Source organism: Entelurus aequoreus, linkage group LG11 (genome assembly GCF_033978785.1).
Source record: "Entelurus aequoreus isolate RoL-2023_Sb linkage group LG11, RoL_Eaeq_v1.1, whole genome shotgun sequence".
Lineage (NCBI taxonomy): Eukaryota > Metazoa > Chordata > Actinopteri > Syngnathiformes > Syngnathidae > Entelurus > Entelurus aequoreus.
In genome coordinates, this window is record NC_084741.1 from 52,094,950 (window position 1) to 52,116,665 (window position 21,716).

The 21,716-nt window shown below is 37.1% G+C and overlaps 1 long non-coding RNA gene across 2 annotated transcripts; it reads left to right on the top strand.

Moving 5' to 3' along the window:
• Window positions 1–18,831: 18,831 nt before the first annotated feature.
• LOC133660724 (uncharacterized) lies at window positions 18,832–21,427 on the top strand. Of its 2 annotated transcripts, none has more exons than XR_009827877.1 (6): window positions 18,832–18,885; window positions 19,539–19,616; window positions 20,845–20,922; window positions 21,012–21,086; window positions 21,192–21,218; window positions 21,337–21,427. It is a non-coding gene; the product is annotated as an uncharacterized LOC133660724 (long non-coding RNA). The 2 variants fall into 2 exon arrangements; XR_009827876.1 differs by lacking the exon at window positions 18,832–18,885 and adding an exon at window positions 19,121–19,284.
• Window positions 21,428–21,716: the final 289 nt, after the last annotated feature.

The following is a 21,716-nucleotide window of genomic DNA, read 5'->3' on the forward strand; positions in this document are numbered from 1 at the left end:
TCCATTCATTCATTTGGGAATATATGTTATATTTTATATCGCTATATTTAGTCTATTTATACCTGCATTGTCCTTTCCATCCTTACACTTTCCATCATTGTAACTTAACTACTGTGTTGAACAATTTCCCTTGTGGATCATTAAAGTTTGTCTAAGTCTATATCGTAGTCCACTGTAAGTATTAGAGGTTTGTCCTTCTTGCATTACATTAAAATGAAGATAATAACATATATTTGTCAACATTAATGTGCAGGGGAGTTGAGCATCACAAAATGCACAAAAAATCAGAATAAACTGAAGCTGTAGATTGAAATTAGAGTATATGCCCGTCAAAGACAATCTGTGCAATGCATTCTCATACATAAAAAAGAAGAAGAGTGAACACATCTGTTTCTCGTTGGTTTTTTTCGCTCAGTCTCTCAGTACATACTGCCCTACTTTCAAGCTTTAAGAGGATATGAAAAAAGAGTGGAACAGTTTTTTTGGCCTGTCAAAAATGACATACTGTTGGAGGAGAACAATAAAAAGAGCAGCGGCCAGGGGGGTGGCTATGGTCTGTGGTAAGGCAGAAATATGCTAGCCTGAAATACTTTTTTCTTTTTTAAAATGTACATAACATTCAGGATTTTTTGGGGGGGGATAACATTTGGAATGGGATTATAAGGGATACATGTATTTGTGCATTTTCACCCTTCTTTTAGAGTTGGTACTAAAGTGCCGTCTGCAGATTGACTTAAGCACCTTTCCCCATAAGCCTCTGTTACAAAGTAGATGAAGACCCAAACTTTTATGTCAAGGACCTAAGCTTTTATGTCAAGAAATTGTCATGTCTGTGTGATCATGTTTTGTTTAAGTTATGTTCTGCTTGGTTTTGGACTCTTTTTAGATCCTGCTTTTCACTCCCTTGTCTTGTTTCCATGGTTACCCATTAGTTTCACCTGTTCCACGTTTGGACTCATTGTGCACGCTTGTTTGTCACCATAGCAACCCATTAGTTTTCACCTGTCCTCACGACTCACGCACCTGTCTTTAATCATGTCTTCACTATTTAACCCTGTAGTTGCCAGGCAGTCAGCCTGGCGACATCACACTCCTGCCACTCTGTTTCATGCTCAGTTCACGCTGCTTGTTTCATAGCTTCCATGCCAAGTAAGTTTTTGTTTATTAATGCCACAGTTAGTGTTTTTGTTTCATTGTTCATAGTTTCTGCCTTTGTGCAAGTTTTGTGCTTATAGCCAAGTTTTGTACTTCCGCCCTTGTGCGCGCCTTTTGTTTATTCCTTTTTATTGTCATTATATTAAATCATGTACCCACCTCCAAGCCATGTCCGGTCCAAATCATTTGCACCTCGGGAGAACAAACCACGCCAAAGTTCAAGTCTTGACAGAAATGAAGGAAGCTTGGATATACTTTAGAGTACTCAGTGTACTCTAAAGTAAACCCTTTTTGGTGAATTCTTTCATGTGAAAATTTAAATATGTGCTTTTAATTAATTAAGTAAATGAACATTTGGAAGTACAGTTGGGTATGTTCTACGAATGGTGTTGTTGCATCACGTGCTGCATCAGGCCTACGTCATATGCCCTATTTCCATTGACATCTTGAGCGCAACCACATTTACCTTGCTGCGCGGACGCTGAACAGAGCTTTAAGTAACATACTGTCAGACACTTGTCAAGTAACCTTTACTCCAACTAACGTAACAGAACTGTTTGCATTTCCAAAATTGTATTTTGTCAAGACTTTTTGAAGACAAAGACAATACTATTCTTCACTGGAAAATTGCTGGCTTGATGTCAACACAACAGACCCACAAACCTACTCAGTGGTTAGAGTGTCCGCCCTGAGATCCGTAGGTTGTGAGTTCAAACCCCGGCCGAGTCATACCAAAGACTATAAAAATGGGACCCGTTACCTCCCTGCTTGGCACTCAGCATCAAGGGTTGGAATTGGGGGTTAAATCACCAAAAATGATTCCCGGGCGCGGCACTGCTGCTGCCCACTGCTCCCCTCACCTCCCAGGGGGTGAACAAGGGGATGGGTCAAATGCAGAGGACAAATTTCACCACACCTAGTGTGTGTGTGTCAATCATTGGTACTTTAACTTTAACTTTACTTTAAACAAGCGTCAAGTGAATGTAGCTGCAATGAAGGCCTGTACAGTGGTGCTTTGGTGTAGTTTGTAACTCAAAATACTTACCGGTGTATCTCAAATCAATGTTCCTTATTGAGATAACAAACTCTGTGTTCAGATCATGGGATGTATATATAAATAAATGTTGATTTGATTGATTGATAAACGCTCACCTTGGTTATTACTTATTATGTTTTTTGATTATTTCAGATTTTATTTCAATAGGCCCTATTACACCAAAATTTTAGGATCTTTATGTTCCTGGAACATTTCCTTCCTGGAACTATAGGTTCCTGTTGACCTGTGTGGTCCCACAATGTCCAACAGCCAGAAAGTCGTCCCCTCAGTAAATGATGAATTCATGAGGGCCAGGCAAGTCCTTATGAGCCATTTCAGCTGTAAATAACAATACATCAAATACAAATGTCAGTGTTTATCTCACATCCCAACAAGAAAACATTAGAAGTTAGCCTGTTAGCATTAGCATTTGGTTCACTTGAGTTGAGACTAATAACACAAATGGCATGTTGCTGACTACTGTTGCAGAATGTAACTAGCTAAATACTGTATTTTTCGTACAAAAGGGGCACCGTATTATAAGGCACGTTAAAGGGGTCATATTATATATATTTTTTCCGTTCCTTTAAAACACTCCCTCGTAGTCTACATAACATGTCATGTTGGTCCTTTGGTCAAAATGTTGCATAGGATATGTTTTACAGACCATCTTCAAGCCACATTCTGACCGTCTCTTCAGGATGCGCCGTTGTGTGGGTGTTCTTATTTACCTGGCTTTACTTCGACAGTCTCTTTTCCTCGTCATCTTTGATGTGCCGTAGTTTTAGTGCCTCCATAACAAATCTACTGAGAGATATTAATTAGAACTGTACGCTACTTAGGTTTGGATTAGTTTTTTTTCCTCTTTCCTGTGAGAATGAATGTGACTGAAACATTAAGGAGTGGGGTCTGGTTAATTTACCCAGGATTAGCTGCAGTGTGCTCAAACAATCACCAGATAACATCTGTGATCAGAAATTATTGTATTATTTTTTTTTCTTTCGGACTTATCAAATCTTCACATTGAGGAAACGCCATAGTAGTGCATTCTTCACACATTCTTCACTCACACTTTAAGTGAGAGATGAAGCAAAAATGAAGTAAGTTCGAACTATACATAAAATTGTATAAGAAATTACAACAGCGGAGGTTGAATGCCCCACAACAAAAGGATAGAGGAAAAAGAAGGAGCTTATTGACTACATCATTAGACTACAATGGTGGACCTGCGCAAAGCACTTTGGGTAAACTTTTACCATATATAGATAATCCGCTTGTATCGATTGAACAAGCGTCATCCTGCAGTTCACCCGTATTTCTAATGTGTGACTGGTCACACTTATCATTACACCATGTATCAAATAAAATTGCTTTGAGGTCGGTAAGCACAACCAGAATTAATTTGTACATTAGCACATAAAGCACACTATCAGTATTTGAGAAAATGAAAGGATTTTAAGCCTTATAGTCTGAAAAATAGGGTAGTGAATATTTGTTGCGATTTATCTTCATTCCACTCATTTAGTGTCTCCTCATTTCACATAAATCTTCAAATAATGAGGTCGTCAAGTCCCAGTGAGCAGCTGGAGTCCCCATTTCAAAGTCCAGCTGATTACTTTATTATCGTTGTAAATATGTTTAAAAGTGTCTGTCCATTTCTCATAGCTTCGTGTATCGAAATGAAGCATGTATAAATTATAATACTATTAAATCAGATGTATACATCTTGATATGCTGTAATATGTCATTGTTTGATTTCATTTGAATCGGTCAGTGCCTACAAAAGTACCAAATTTGCTACCCATCCCTTGCTATGCCAAAGGAATCAATAAGCGAATCATTTGCCAAACTGGCAAATGATTCTGAGAAATTAAAACACCGGGATCTGGTTCTCAACAACAACCGGTTTTCAATTCCATCCCTACTTGTAAGCAATTTCATTGTCTCAAGAATTCAGTTAAACACTGACTGCAAAGTATTTCCAATGTATCCTAATAATTGTCTGCGATGAGGTGGCGACTTGTCCAGGGTGTACCCCGCCTTCCGCCCGAATGCAGCTGAGATAGGCTCCAGCAACCCCCCATTACCCCAAAAGGAACAAGTGGTAGAAAATGGATGGATGGATCCTAATAATTGTAGTTATATTTACAACGATGTCAGCACCTTTGACAGAAACGTGTTTGCCTGAATCAACTCCTTGTGCTGCTGCCCACTTCTCGTAAAATCTCAGTTTAAAATGCAAACCCTCAGTTTAACATATCATGGGATGCTACACTTTGAGTATATGACCGATATAAATGTTTAAAGTATTAAACATGTGGCTCATTTTTTTTAATGTTTTCTAAAAAAAAATGGATCGACTGAGGACTGTGGTGGTCTTTGCAAAAACTATATTTGTCACTGTGTAAATACTTTTGGGCTTTGTGTGTTCCTGGGAAAAACACACCCTCAATCCTAACGTTATTGGCTGCATGTTTCGGGACCAGTTCTTGCATGAATATTGTTGTCTCCAACCCTCACTTACTCGCATGCACACAGTAAACCCAACAACAAAAGCAGCACAACAACAAGCATACAACACGTTCACCAAGATGGGTTGAGTGCACACTGATGCACACACTCACTAGGGCAGACGTGGAAGCACACACAAACACACTCAAACTGACATCACTTCAACATTTTAGATTGTATTTCCCTTTGACCATGTATAAAAAAACTGTTCCCTATATTGATTTGTACAATCTGTATGAACTGTAGAGCAGAAGTGTTGAATGTCAGACTTAAAAAACAAACTGACTTTCAGTATGCAAAAAATCTGTACAAGAAAAACTTTGAAGGATCCCTATTGATTCTTTGAAAGCTCTTTGCGGGGTAAAACAGCACTTTTTTTTCTATATTTACAAACCCCGTTTCCATATGAGTAGGGAAATTGTTAGATGTAAATTTAAACGGAATTCAATGATTTGCAAATCATTGTCAACCCATATTCAGTTGAATATGCTACAAAGACAACATATTTGATGTTCAAACTGATAAAAATTTTTTTTTGCAAATAATCATTAACTTTAAAATTTGATGCCAGCAGTATGTGACAAAGAAGTTGGGAAAGGTGGCAATAAATACTGATAAAGTTGAGGAATGCTCATCAAACACTTATTTGGAACATCCCACAGGTGAACAGGCAAATTGGGAACAGGTGGGTGCCATGATTGGGTATAAAAATAGATTCCATGAAATGCTCAGTCATTCACAAACAAGGATGGGGCGAGGGTCACCACTTTGTCAACAAATGCGTGAGCAAATTGTTGAACAGTTTAAGAAAAACATTTCTCAACCAGCTATTGCAAGGAATTTAGGAATTTCAACATCTACGGTCCGTAATATCATCAAAGGGTTCAGAGAATCTGGAGAAATCACTGCACGTAAGCAGCTAAGCCCGTGACTTTCTATCCCTCAGGCTGTACTGCATCAACAAGCGACATCAGTGTGTAAAGGATATCACCACATGGGCTCAGGAACACTTCAGAAACCCACTGTCAGTAACTACAGTTGTTTGCTACATCTGTAAGTGCACGTTAAAACTCTCCTATGCGAGGCGAAAACCGTTTATCAACAACACCCAGAAACGCCGTCGGCTTTGCTAGGCCTGAGCTCATCTAAGATGGACTGATACAAAGTGGAAAAGTGTTCTGTGGTCTAAAGTGTCCACATTTCAAATTGTTTTTGGAAACTGTGGACGTCGTGTCCTCCGGACCAAAGAGGAAAATAACCATCCGGATTGTTATAGGCGCAAAGTTGAAAAGCCAGCATCTGTGATGATATGGGGGTGTATTAGTGCCCAAGACATGGGTAACTTACACATATGTGAAGGCGCCATTAATGCTGAAAAGTACATACAGGTTTTGGAGCAACATATGTTGCCATCCAAGCAACGTTACCATGGACGCCCCTGCTTATTTCAGCAAGACAATGCCAAGCCACGTGTTACATCAACGTGGCTTCATAGTAAAAGAGTGTGGGTACTAGACTGGCCTGCCTGTAGTCCAGACCTGTCTCCCATTGAAAATGTGTGGTGCATTATGAAGCCTAAAATACCACAACGGAGACCCCCGGACTGTTGAACAACTTAAGCTGTACATCAAGCAAGAATGGGAAATAATTCCACCTGAGAAGCTTAAAAAATGTGTCTCCTCAGTTCCCAAGCGTTTAAAAGGAAAGGCCATGTAACACAGTGGTGAACATGCCCTTTCCCAACTACTTTGGCACGTGTTGCAGCCATGAAATTCTAAGTTAATTATTATTTGCAAAAAAAAAAAAAAAAGTTATGAGTTTGAACATCAAATATCTTGTCTTTGTTGTGCATTCAATTGAATATGGGTTGAAAAGGATTTGCAAATCATTGTTTTCCGTTTATATTTACATCTAACACAATTCCCAACTCATATGGAAATGGGTTTGTATTTTATACGTTATCTGTCAAGTTTTTTAAAGATAATTTTGGAGGTTTTTATCAGGCTGAATTACTGAACTGTCAGGCTACTTTGATAATCAGTTATGTAGGGTGGTGCAATCCTTTAACAAGTTCTTACTTGTTTCTTTTTTTGCCAATGTGAATTGCATGTATCTTCAGGTTGAATCATATTTATTGTTATAATATTTTAATGCAATTCTGTATTTTTACCTGTTAAACAACTAAAATGTACCAGTAGATCAGAGCAGATTCCTGTTAACAGTCTTCAGTATTAGATATTTGTTGGGCAGTGTAAAAGATGGTCAGACCATTTTAATACTTCTTCCAAAATTGAGCTTTATTGTCTTTGTCAGGATTTCCCTAAGCAAATGGTTTATGATAGGTTAGAGTCCTGGGTATGAACCAAAGTATTGTCTCTTCAGTTATATTTGCACTGTAGGTTTTTTTTTGCAAGGGTCAGGGTACAGGAGTTCAAATTAAACATTACTTAAAGTTAAATGACCGCAGTTGAACTTTTCATTGATTTTTGCGGACCCTCACATGGAGTTAAAACTCTGAGTTACGTGCAGTACAGTCTAAAAGAATTGGAGGAGAAAAAGGATATGCTGAGATAATTGCTACCATCTGTGTAAAACTAAAGTCGGTCAGGATGGCTGTCCTACTTGGCACACACTAACATTACGCAACAGGAATTTGTAGGAGTAAAAACAGGATGGGCCTGTGATAATTCTCTTCAGTGAAGAACTACAGTATACTGACAATCTCACTAAATTAAACTGCTTACTTGGCACTTTTTATTGATATTTAACTTGAAATGCCTCGTAAAGGCACTGTTACGAAACCCTTATAGCAGCTTGCAGTAAAAGGATAGATTTAAGTGCGATGGTGGCGTAATAGCTTTGAATGTGCTGTATCAGTCAAAGTTAATCAGTGCTGTTTCTTTAAGAGCTAGACTTTCGCTGACATTCATACACTATGATTTTATTTAGGCCAGGGGGTGCCCAAGTTGGGACCCAGACTAAATGTGTCCCACCAAGTGGTTTTGCTTGGCCCACCAAAGAGTGGCTTCCCAAATGTGTGTGTATGTATATATATATATTATATATATATATATATATATATATAAATATATATATATATATATATATATATATATATATATATATATATATATATATATATATATATAATATATATATATATATACTATACAAATATACAAATATAATATATATATATATATATATATATATATATATATATATATCATATATATATATATATATATATATATATTATATATATATATATATATATATATATATATAATATATATATATATATAGTATATTTGTATAGTTTATGTATATATAATATATATATATATATATATATATATATATATATATATATATATATAATATATATATATATATATATATATATAATATATATATATATATATATATATATATATATATATATACAGTCGTGATCAAAAGGTAAAGAACCTAATGTCATGGCTGTCTTGAGTTTTCAATAATTTCTACAACTCTTATTTTTTTGTGATAGAGTAATTGGAGCACATACTCAAAAAAAACATTCATGAAGTTCGGTTCTTTTATGAATTTATTATGGGTCTAATGACAATGTGACCAAATCTGCTGGGTCAAAAGTATACAGTACATACATCAATGTTAATATATGGTTACATATGCCTTGGCAATTTTCACTGCAATAAGGCGCTTTTGGTAGCCATCCACAAGATTCTGGTTGAACTTTTGACCACTCCTCTTGACAAAATTGGTGCAGTTCATCTAAATTTGTTGGTTTTCTGACATGGACTTCAGCATTGTCCACAGGTTTAAGTCAGGACTTTGGGAAGGCCATTCTAAAACCTTAATTCTAGCCTGATTTAGCTATTCCTTTACCACTTTTGACGTGTGTTTGGGGTCATTGTCCTGTTGGAATCCCAACTGCGCCCAAGACACAACCTCCGGGCTGACGATTTTAGGTTGTCCTGAAGAATTTGGAGATAATCCTCCTTTTTCATTGTCCCATTTACTTACTGTAAAGCACCAATTGCATTGGCAGCAAAACAGGCCCAGAGCATAATACTACCACCACCATGCTTGACGGTAGGAATGGTGTTCCTGGGATTAAAGACCTCACCTTTTCTCCTCCAAACATATTGCTGGGTATTGTGGCCAAACAGCTCAATTTTTGTTTCATCTGACATCACATGGACAAGATAAAACCTTCTGGAGGAAAGTTCTGTGCGCAACAACTTTTCCTACCTATTGATACCTGTTTTTGTGTATTTGGTATCTGCCTAAGTCTCAAACAATTTGAATCAAACAATGGAGGCATGGCAGAGATATTTATAAAACACTCTTGCATTCCTTATTATTTCCTTCCTCCAAACGAGCCGTTTGGAGTTTGCCCCATTTGTCATGTTTTTTTCCAATTGTGACGTCAGCGGACATCTCCATAAATGGTAGAAATGTACCCTAAGGGCTTTGCTTAAGTCCACCTTTGTCATCCCGCGTTGTAGTCACCAAACTTCTTCTTTTTGCTATCCTCTTTTTGTGGGGCAGACAGGCTCGTACATGCACATGCATCATCTGCTGTTGCAAAGTTTGAATTTACTGTAAGTCTGGATTTGTTTTTGAAGCGTAAGTGATGAAGGCACTGCACTGTCATTTCCTCGTTGTGGAGACGGGATAAGTCTGAATGAGAAAGAGATGATACAGTATTATCTTCTCACACATGCTAACTAGTGGTTGTTTGAGCACACTGCAGCTAGTCCTGGATAAATTACCAACCCCCACTCCTTAATGCTTCAGTCACACACAGGATTCTCACAGGAATGAGGCAAAAACTAATCCAGACCTTCTGTATATCTGTCAGTAGACTCGCTATGGAAACGCTAAAAATTACAACATGGATGACAGGGAGAAGATGCTGTCGAAGTGGAGCCACGTAAAAAAGACCGCGCCACAAAACGATGCATTCTGAAGACAAACAGTCTGTAAAACATAATCAAAGCAAAATTCTGACCAAATGACCACGATTACATGTTATGTAGACCACAAATAAATATTTTAAATGTAGGGGGGAAAACATCATAATCTGACCCGTTTAAGATGCTTCCTGATTTTCAACCAGGGACAGTTGAGGGAGTCAGCGCTTGAACCAGAGGGGAACTGGTGGCAAATGGAGCCAAACGGTAAGAAGAAACAACAAATAAGAGGTTGGACAGGAACTAACACTAAATTCAACAAACTAATATTATGGTAATCAGGCCTCGAATTGTAACTTTTTTAAGGTCAAGGCAAGTGTTGCCTTGAAGGAGGGCTCATATTTTAGGGCACCAAGGCAAGTTGGAAAGGCACCAAGGCAAACATTATTTTCTTTCGAGGCAGGGGCTCCAACCAAAGCGCATATATATATATATATATATATATATATATATATATATATATATATGCGCTTTGGAGCCCCTGCCTCATATATATATATATATGTATACATATATACAGTGTTGGGTTAGTTACTGAAAACAAGTAACTAGTTACAGTTACTAGTTACTTTATTTCAAAAGTAACTCAGTTACTAACTCAGTTACTTACACCAAAAAGTAATGTGTTACTGTGAAAAGTAACTATTTAGTTACTTCTTTTTTTAAAGCTCCCATTAATGTCCTTTCAGCCTTCATTTCAGTACTGTTATTGCACTGGAGAATAATACAATGTGTTGATCAACTTGACATGCATTTGCATCACTGAACTCTGCTAAGCAATGTGGTCTACATACAACACACAAAGACAAAGATATGTTTCAAAGGGCCAACTTATTTCAGGCCAGAACAAATTGACAAAACTATTTTAAATAGCTGCAACATAACATACATAAGTAACAAACAGCATAATAACAACATAGCTGTAAACGAAATACGTACTTTAACTTTATTTTTACATACCAAAGCCTAACCAGGCGTTTTTTCTCTCAAGGAATTCTGAAATAAAATCATGTCTGAAGCCCAGAACACTCTACACATTTCCCCAGTTTTAGTTTAGGGATAAGGAAATATTGGCCTGGCCCAGGATCCCTCTTTATGTTTGTGAACTTTATTTTTTATACATTTAGAGTGATGTGATAATCAAACACTCTAGAAGTCTAGAAATAAAGAGTATATAAGAGAATTGACAGAGTGTGTGTACTATAATTCATAATAACATTGATTTTGATTCAATATTATGTTTTGAGCAATGGACAGTTTGAAAGAAAAAAAACCAGCTTTGTTTTATTAGTCAACATTGTAACGTTTTCTAAATTACATTTCACCTTTAAGCTTTTTTATTTCACTTTTGTTATGTTTTTGTTTATTTTAATAGTATTTTTAGAAAGTGCTGTGGGCCTTTAAAACATTAGCTGTGGGCTGCAAATGGCCTCCGGGGCGCACTTTTGACACCCCTGCTATAGATAATAAAAAATTAAATCTGATAAATCTATCGATAAAAAGCTGAGCCTGGCGACGCATGCGTGTTAACAACTCTCTCGCTCTCTCTGTCTCCGCCCCTCCCTCACGAATGCTGCTGCGCGCACCCCTCCCTCCGTCCCTCCCTCCCCTTCCCACACTCAGACACACACACAGCGCGGCTCCTCCGTGTGACACAAGAGATTCAGAAGAACGACACCGTAGCGCTGCCACAAAACACACTCAGATCTTCTGTTTCAAGCCAATACTACATAAAAAGTAACGTAAAATAACGCAGTAACGCATCATGTAGTGTAACTGAGTTACTGAATATAAAAAATAACGCGTTAGATTACTAGTTACCGGCGTTACAGTAACGCGTTACTTAGTAACGCGTTACTTAGTCCCAACATTGCATATATATATATATATATATATATATATATATATATATATATATATATATATATATATATATATATATATATATATATATATATATATATATATATATATATATATATATATATATATATACATATATATTTATATATATATATATATATATATATATATATATATATATATATATATATATATATATATATATATATATATATATATATATATATATATATATATATCGAAACAATTACGTTGCAATTGTCCATTATAGAGATGTCACGGTGTGAACATTTCTTATCACGGTTGTTGTGACCAAAATTATCACGGTTATTATTATCGCGGTAATTTTAAATGTGCTCTAAATTTTCAAAAACGACTCATACTGAAATACTTTTACCAAATTTTATTTTTTTTTAAAACACACACATTCAAAATGTATATATGTACCTCAAGTAGAAAGCTAAATGTGCATATGAAAGCAACACACGCATTATACACAAAGTAATATGGCAGAAACAAAGTAATACTATAAATAAATACAAATAAATGTGAAACATTTGCAAGATGGCACCTTATGGATATAAGACGTAACTGCACTTTGTCCATATAGATAAAAATAGTGTTCATATATGAGGTCAAGTCTTATACTTAGGACTGCACGATTATGGACAAAATAATAATTAAGGTAATTTTTTATCAATATTGAAATCACGATTATTAATCATGACTATTCACAACACTTGGTAAAGCAGTGTTGGGGTGTGAACGCGACGCCATCATGTAATTTGTAATATCTAATAAAAATGCTCTACATTCTGGATCTATATATTTAAAGACAAATATTTGTGTTTTGGTTCATTAATAGTATCAGCGTGTCAGATTTTTTATTAGATGATGCTTTTATCTCTAGTTTTAAATTATCACAGAGAGAGGTCATTTTTAAGTTATGTACATTTACATGTACTAATGCGTGTACATGTACATGCTGTATCTGGACAGATCCATTGAGAGTTTGAGTAGAAATCGGTCGTATAGGAATTATACACCATAAAACATTAACAATCAATCATCAATCAATCAATGTTTATTAATATAGCCCTAAATCACAAGTGTCTCAAAGGGCTGTACAAGCCACAACGACATCCTCGGTACAGAGCCCACATACGGGCAAGGAAAAACTCACCCCAGTGGGACGTCGGTGAATGACTATGAGAAACCTCGGAGAGGACCGCATATGTGGGTAACCCCCCCCCCCCCCCCCCCCCCCCCCCCCCTCTAGGGGAGACCGAAAGCAATGGATGTCGAGTGGGTCTGACATAACATTGTGAAAGTCCAGTCCACAGTAGATCCAACACATCAGCGGGAGTCCAGTCCACAGCGGGGCCAACAGGAAACCATCCCGAGCGGAGACGGGTCAGCAGCGCAGAGATGTCCCCAACCGATGCACAGGCTAGTGGTCCACCCGGGGTCCCGACTCTGGACAGCCAGGACTTCATCCATGGCCACCGGACCTATGCAACTCCCCCTCGCAAGGGACAGGGGAGAAGAGGAGAGAAGAAAAGAAACGGCAGATCAACTGGTCTAAAAAAGGGGGGTCTATTTAAAGGCTAGATTATACAAATGAGTTTTAAGATGGGACTTAAATGCTTCTACTGAGGTAGCATCTCTAACTGTTACCGGCAACAAAATGCGATGTCACATGAATGGTTATTAAAGTAATTACTTTGTGGAATGAAAAAAACAAGTAATATAAAAAAACATGGTGTTTACTTTTTGATATTAATATAAAAGACAAAGCAGTTTGGCTAATGAAGATAAAGTCAAATAAACAGGCTTTGTTCTTAAACATTAACCATGTTCTTCAGTGCAACAGTTTGGCTAACAAAAATAAAGAGAAGTGATACCTTGCACATTTAACACACAATCTTTGTGCCTCACCGACAACTCAGCCAGCGTTCAATTCGATGAGATGACAGAACATTTTAGCTAGTATTGATGTTATTGGAACACTGACAAAGTTAGCAGTTAAATGAAGGGCGAGTAAACATCCCAGTAAACAAACTTCAAACTTCATAAAGAAGTTGTCACAACGTTCCCGATCGCCTGCAGCTTGGTAACTCTCAGTCCCAGCAGCTAGCGGAAGGACGCCAGCTGCATGTTCAAAATGAAATTGCAACATCAAATATTGTTCTCCTCTTTGCGCTCTTAAACGCACACCGAGACTCCACAGAAGTAGAAGCGATTGAAACGAAGAGATCGGCTCCGTTAACTCGGAGGGAACATTTTCAAAACAAAGTCCAAGGCGTCGCCGCCATGTCTCCCGAGCCGAACGGCTCAAGTGTGCATGCGCAGACTCTGTGGCGCTTCAGTTTTCAGGAAGTAAGCAGTTGTCTAAAATGCATTAATTAATGACGGCTTTTCGGTACAAATTTAAACGGTGTTACTAACCGTCTGGAATTTTAACGTTGTCTATCATTACAACGTTTATCGTTACATCCCTACTCCATTAACAAGTAAAAAGTCAAGGGCAGTCACAGCATGTTGTTGCCGTAAATGTTGGTCAATTTTTAGGGCATTAATACTGCAAATCACAAGGGCGGTCGCGGCAAATGCCGCCGTGCCGCGGTTAGATTCAAGCCCTGGGTATCATGATAGTCTGCAAGGCTAACGAGTTGCCATCTATTTACAAACGTAATATGATGATCTCCACTACCTTATATATTGAAATCCCTGAGTTTGGCCCACAACCTATTAGCACATTTTCACTTTGGCCCTTGGAGACAAAATGTTTGGGCATCCTTTATTTAGGCTGTGAAGAAAGATTCAAAGTTCACATTCTCAGTATGTACAAACTCAGACTTCCTCTCCAGCAGGGGCTTTGTTTCACAGAAAATGTCAGCGGTTAAAGATGCAAGGGTGGTTTAACCAAGGGAAATTATTCTTATAACCACCTAAAGAAAAAACAACAACAAAGTATGATGATGCTTCTCATGTTTTCCATTCTGTAAAGAAGGTGGGTGATTGAAGGGTGTAAACAGGATTAAATGCGTGACATACATATGAAAACAACAATTGACTGTCCAGTCATAATTACGAAGATGTGAATTCAGAAACATGGTGTTTGTTTTTTGTCACAATGTTGTAGGTTCTTATTCGGTAAAAGAAAGGCTGCAATTTGAAAGGAAATAGAGGACATAAATAAATAATATCAAAATACAACCATAAGAATTTGCCTGACCCTCATGGTTTAGGTAAACTGTTTTTTTTAAACAACATTGTTTTGTATCTTATTGCTGTGTATTTTTTTTTTTTTACACTCAAGTAAAATAAATCTGATGTAATATTGTGTGTTTATTTACATCATTACATCAATATAATATTGAGGCTTCAGTTCGGGAGTTCTGGAGTTTTGGGGAAGGAGGAGTTACCCCTCAGTCATCATTGCTCCCAGGTCCACTCTGACCCTGTCAGGGTCCCAGCTATGGGTTGAATAGCATTTCAAAGACCTCAACGGTGGAAGTGGCGGAGGATGACACTGCATGTCACAACGGCACTGAAGGCGGATGAAGGCTGCAACAGAGGGTGGTCTCCAGTTGTCATGGATCCATGCCACTGGATCAAGGCCCCTCTCTGCCAAGGACCGTGTGGTGGCTGCAGGCGCATCAGTCTCCCCACGCTAAAAGACGTCACGCGCAGGCGTCCTCCCGAATGGGAATCCATCCATTCTGAGGACAGTCATACTCGACTACGAGTGACTGCCGATGATGATGATGATCAATATAGAAATAAACTGTACCACTTCATCATACGCCATTAGCGTGATTTGTATAAACTATTTTGAAATGTAAATGCGGTGGAAATGCAAACCACACAAGTCTATAGGAATATATTAGGGCTGCAAGATTAATCAAATTCAAATCTACATCAAATTTTTAATTAGTGTGGTAAATAACTGCAAGAGGCTTAGGTTTTTTATTTTTTTTCCCTCCGCCAAGGTTGTTTTAGATTTATCATGTTGCTGTCGGTGGATTTATCTCTTGCTCAGAGAGAAATATTTTATGTTTAAATAAAGTGGGTTATTTTATACAGTAAGCTAAATTGTAGAGCACTCTGGTCAACTTTATTTTTTTAAATCTGCTTTAAATATGCAATGAATTTCAGCAATAAGAGATTTTTAGGATATCTACATGTTATGCATTACATTGTGTATTATTTATCCATCCATCCATCCATTTTCTACCACTTATTCCCTTCGGGGTCGCGGTAGTACCGTGATTCTCTTTTTAAAGCAAATAGTTATTGAGTAGTTTACGGATAAATATTATATGATGGTTGCTTGATTAGTTTGTTTTTAGATTAAATGTAACATGCCATACAACAATCAGCTTAGCAAACTCACTTGAGGTAGTTGGACATACTGTATGTGTACCCTCCAGAAGGTCTTATCTTTGTCCATGTGATGTCAGATGAAACAACAATTGAGCTGTTTGGTCACAATACCCAGCAATATGCTTGGAGGAGAAAAGGTGAGGCCTTTAATCCCAGGAACACCACTCATACCGTCAAGCATGGTGGTGATAGTATTATGCTCTGGGCCTGTTTTGCTGCCAATGGAACTGGTACTTTACAGAGAGTAAATGGGACAATGAAAAAGGAGGATTACCTCCAAATTCTTCAAGACAACTTAAAATCATCAGCTTTTTGGGCGCCGTTGGGTGTTCCAACAGGACAATGACCCCAAACACATGTCAAAAGTGGTGAAGGAATGGCTAAATCAGGCTAAAATTAAGGTTTTAGAATGGCCTTCCCAAAGTCCTGACTTAAACCTGTGGACAATGCTTAAGAAACAAGTCCATGTCAGAAAATCAACAAATTTAGCTGAACTGCACCAATTTTGTCAAGAGGAGTGGTCAAAAATTCAACCAAAAGCTTGCCAGAAGCTTGTGGATGGCTACCAAAAGCGCCTTATTGCAGTGAAATTTGCCAAGGGACATGTAACCAAATATTAACATTGCTGTATGTATACTTTTGACCCAGCAGATTTGGTCACATTTTCAGTAGACCCATAACAAATTCATAAAAGAACTAAACCTCATGAACGTTTATTGTGACCAACAAGTATGTGCTCCAGTCACTCTATCACAAACAAATAAGAGTTGTAGAACTTATTAGAAACTCAAGACAGCCATTACATTATGTTCTTTACAAGTGTATGTAAACTTTTGACCACGACTGTATATGGTCAAGCCAGATAAACAACTCTAATAAGCAAGTTGAAACAGGATTCTATTATAAGCTATCAACGTTCTTAACAGGAATTTCAAAACTCAAACATAATGCCAAATGAAATGTAAGACCTATAAGAGAGCTGAATGTTTCTACGGGATTGTGTGAAGGAGTTTGATCAGTGACAAATGTTACAGTTTTTATACAGCTCACGTAGCATATGACACACTTTTAGGATCTTGTTCTCTCTTCCCACACCCATAAATGTTAAGTATGTGTAAAACTGCTAAACATTTACAAAAGCGTATTGCCGATGTGCAAATAACCAGCCCTCTGGTTTTGCATCAATCATCAGTTGTAGGCATGCAGTGACGTCCACTGAAATAATCAGAGGTGGGTAGAGTACTCAAAAATTGTACTGAAGTAAGAGTACCGATACTTCAGAATATGACTCAAGTAAAAGTAAAAAGTAGTCATCCAAATAATTACTTGAGTAAGAGTAATTAAGTATTCCGTGCAAAAACTACTCAAGCATTGTGTAACTTGTGAGTAACTTCTGATTTATTTAGTAGTTATTTGTTTATGTTTCTTGGACTACAATTGTAGTTGATGTGAGCATGTGTGTGTAAAACAATCATCCATCCATTTTCTACTGCTTGTCCCTCTCTGGGTAGTGGGGGGTGCTAAAGCCTATCTCAGCTGCATAAAAATGATATACAATTTATTGCAACATGTTTTTTCTAGTTAGAAGTGGAATTCTCGTAGGCTGAAATGTGCACATTTCTACTGGCACACATGATAGCACATGATATAAATGTGCATTTTACTTGTTTTAAAGTAATCATTGAAGATTTATCACTTTTTACACTCAGTATGTTTCTATGCACTAAATTAGTCTGATTTGTCAAATAATTGAGTTGCTTCTATTTTCACAGCTACATGAAGTTGTAGTTTCCATGCTCTTATCTCTAATGTGACTGCTGGCCATGTACAGTTTATATGGCCTGCGACACATTATACAGACATAATTAACACGTCTTGGGTTAGATCATTACACAAAAATAGAAATGGGCCCCCGCATATTTAAATTTTTCTATATGTGGGCCTCGTCGGGAAAAGTTTGGACACCCCTGTCAAACACTGCAGAATCAAAAGCAAATGCAATAGAAAATTGCCGCAAATGACAAAAACACACACAAAACCTTTAAATTCAAGCAATGCTGCAACTTCAGAGAACAAAACGGAAGTCTGTAACTTTGTATCCTCACTTTTATATGTAAATTTGATCATTCACTCCAAGTAATATTTACTTAACTAATATATTGATTTTACAACTTAATACCAGAAAGTAAAATATACTTGGGTAATAGCAGTGAACCTCGCCACCTTGTGGCCACTCAGCGCATGCGTCAGAGGATCGTTCGCGCTTTTTCCTCTCAGACATGGAGGACAGAAGATGGCTGGACAGTCATTTAACAAGAAAGTTCATGGATCTTGAGTCACATGGGTAGGTTATATGCTTAATTAACTTTGTACGTTGCCTTTGCTTATCTGTTCAAGTCATTGTTGGAATATGGAATACTTAACGTTAGCATTAGCTAACCCGTTTAGCCTGCCAGCTAGCTAGCTAGCTAACAACTGCAAACTTGGCATTGTGGCACACATCTACTTTTTTGGATGTAAATATATATATATATATATATATATATATATATATATATATATATATATATATATATATATATATATATATATATATATATATATATATATATATATATATATATACATACCCATACAGCAGAAGACTGCTATACGGATCCGCCTTCAAGTCGCCCAACCCGCGTTACTGTCACATTCGTTTTGGCTCCGCCTAGAGGATACAGCTCCGCCTCTGAAAATTGTACGGTCAGACAGCTGATCCTGAGCGGACTCGTGTCTGATTCCCATATGCGGACACGACAAACTAAACAGGCGCGCGTCGCCTAGAGTTATAGGCTCCGCCTACGTGCGCTGAGCTGACCAATGTCTGCACCCGCAGACGTGGACGCGCCTACTAGCGTGTACGCGCATGAGCCAAGATCTCTGGACTTTCTTTGCTGGAACACGAACGTAAGTATAGATTTATTGATTTATTGCTACATTCGCAGTAAAGATCGGCCTTTGTGTTTCCATCATCATTTATGTATGATTGTAATGACGTTGTTTGATATTAGGACTAGCAGTAAAACTTTATATTCTGTTATAAAAAGGCTTTTATTTCCAGCGCCGCCTCCCAGAATGCTTTGCATGGGGACGTGCGTCTGACATCACGTATCCAGAAAATTCGAAATGGCTGCACGCGGTAGGTGAGGCCCGAGCGAAGAAAAGTGGAAAAGAGTGTTATTCGTCAAAAAACCCACACAACGACGGTCATTTTTTTGCCGTGCTATTGTAAAATTGTCTTTTATCTGTGTTTTGTGTTCCGGGGGACCCCGACTCCAGAATGTGAAAGTTTCCCGCGTGAAGCCGGTGAGTAAAAAGTTCAATACAGTTAACTTAGGCAATCTTTTGTTAGAGGCTGTGAATGTGTGTAGGTTACATGCTACGATATTCCACATATTTCCAACTGCTTGAAACGAAAGCGTATTACTTTATTGTCAGTGTTGTTTAGGCCCAGGTCGCTAACGTTACTGCGTTAGTCAACAACGTAACGTTAACGGAGTGGAAACAGCCGTTCTTTTCTATTAATATGAGTGTGTATTATTTATTTCTTTGTTCTTTAGTGGAGCTCGAGATCCTGTTTACTGTGGACTAGCTGTGTGTGACGCCCTGTTGTTTTTGTTTCCATTACAAAAAAAAAGGTATGTCTATGTGTTTTTTGGCATAGTTAATTGTAGAAAAAAATATAAAATGAGGTGATGTGAGTGGGAAAAATTGCTGCGCATATTAAGGATCCTTTTTCTTGATCTATATGTTTGTTATTTGCTGATGTATATATTTTATATGCTGTTTTTTATTTAATTAATTTATTACAGACTATTTTATGCTTTATTTACCTTTTTTATTATTATTATTTTATTTAATATTATTATTATTATTTCCACATGTAAGCATAAATAATTGATCATATTAGTACATTGTTTGATTGCTTTGCTTAATGCATTCCATAATTTAATCCCACATACTGATATACTGAAGGTCTTAAGTGTTGTACGTGCGTACAAATGTTTTAATATACATTTCTCTCTTAGATTATTTTTCTCTTTTTTTGAGAAGAATTGTTGTATATTCTTGGGTAGCAGTTTATAGTTTGCTTTGTTTATAATTTTAGCTGTTTGCAAATTCACTATGTCGTGGAATTTCAGTATCTTTGATTCAATAAATAAAGGATTTGTGTGTTCTCTATATCCAACATTATATATTATTCTAACTGATCTTTTTTGTAACACCGTTAATGAATGAAGTGTACTTTTGTAATTATTTCCCCATATTTCTACACAATAACTCAGATATGTAACACTAGTGAACAGTAGAGAATATGAAGTGATTTTTTGTCTAGAACATGTTTTGCTTTATTCATTATTGACGTGTTTCTTGCTACTTTATGTTGTATATTTTTTACTTGAGATTTCCAGTTCAATTTATCATCAATCGTTATACCTAGAAATGTGGTTTCATTTACTCTTTCAATTTCTATTCCGTCTATTTGTATTTGTGTTTGACTTTCTCTTCTACTGTAACCAAATAGCATTATTTTAGTTTTACTGAGATTCAAAGATAGTCTGTTTTTGTCAGACCATCTTTTTAATTTGTTAATTTCTTCTGTTATTATTTGTATTATCTTCTGTGTGTTCTCTCCTGAACAAAACGCTGTTGTATCATCCGCAAATAATACTAACTTTAAATCTTTTGTAACTTTACAAATGTCATTTATCTAGACATTGAATAATTTAGGTCCTATATTGATCCCTGAGGTACACCACAGGATATATTTAGTGTTGTAGACGAAACCACCACATTAATATTAAAGATATGGTTAACATTCTTAGTGCTAAAGATATTCCCCTCTCCTTGTATCCCTTCTCCCAGCTCCACCGTCTCGCCGAGTGCGAGCAAGAGTCATGAGTACTTGTCAACTCGACTCCTCAACTGGAGATAACTTTCTAGGTAAAGACTGATCTATGAAATAATATCTCAGCATCCAGTAACCATGGTTAACAGATCACAACCATTTAATACCAATTTATCTCCCTTAGCACCTCACCATGGGGAAGGATGTATTCATATGCCTTCACCAGCACCTGCATTAAACATGCAGAGAGTTACACAATGTAGGGACTGATCTCTGTATACACTACACCCATAATTTCAAACCCTACTTTATGATTGAGCTGAAGTTCTGACTATTATGACCTGTACTTTTACCTTTCTTATAGTTCTTACCACCTTGGGGCACCATTCAGGTAAAATCTCAGCTCATCTTACTTGCTTATTTGTATACACTAACACCTGTGCACGCTTTTGTCCACGTTGTTCCTTTGACGATGAATAAATACCCCTTTTCTTTCTTTCTACATTAAGGGTGCCTTTTCATCTGACTAAATTTATAATGAACAGGGACATTGCGGTTGTCCCAAGTGGATGGTATGATGATAGGATGGTTTTCTGGCCCAGCTATAAAAACACCGACACAATTGAAAGGGCAGCTTTAAATGAGGAGCAGCATGAGCCAAACTGGCCAAGATTTGACGTTTCTGTTGTCCGAACTTGTGGTATGCAAATTCATAATCTTCTTGTTTAAAAATAACGTCAGAGTTGCTTCTCTTTATGCTAGGAATAACCTATTTTGTCTATGTTCTGACCAGGTCTCTTATAAGAGAGAGACCTGATTTATCATCAATAATAATAATATTCTGTTCAGCTCTACAGCTAATTTGAAACTCATGTTCATTTTAACATAT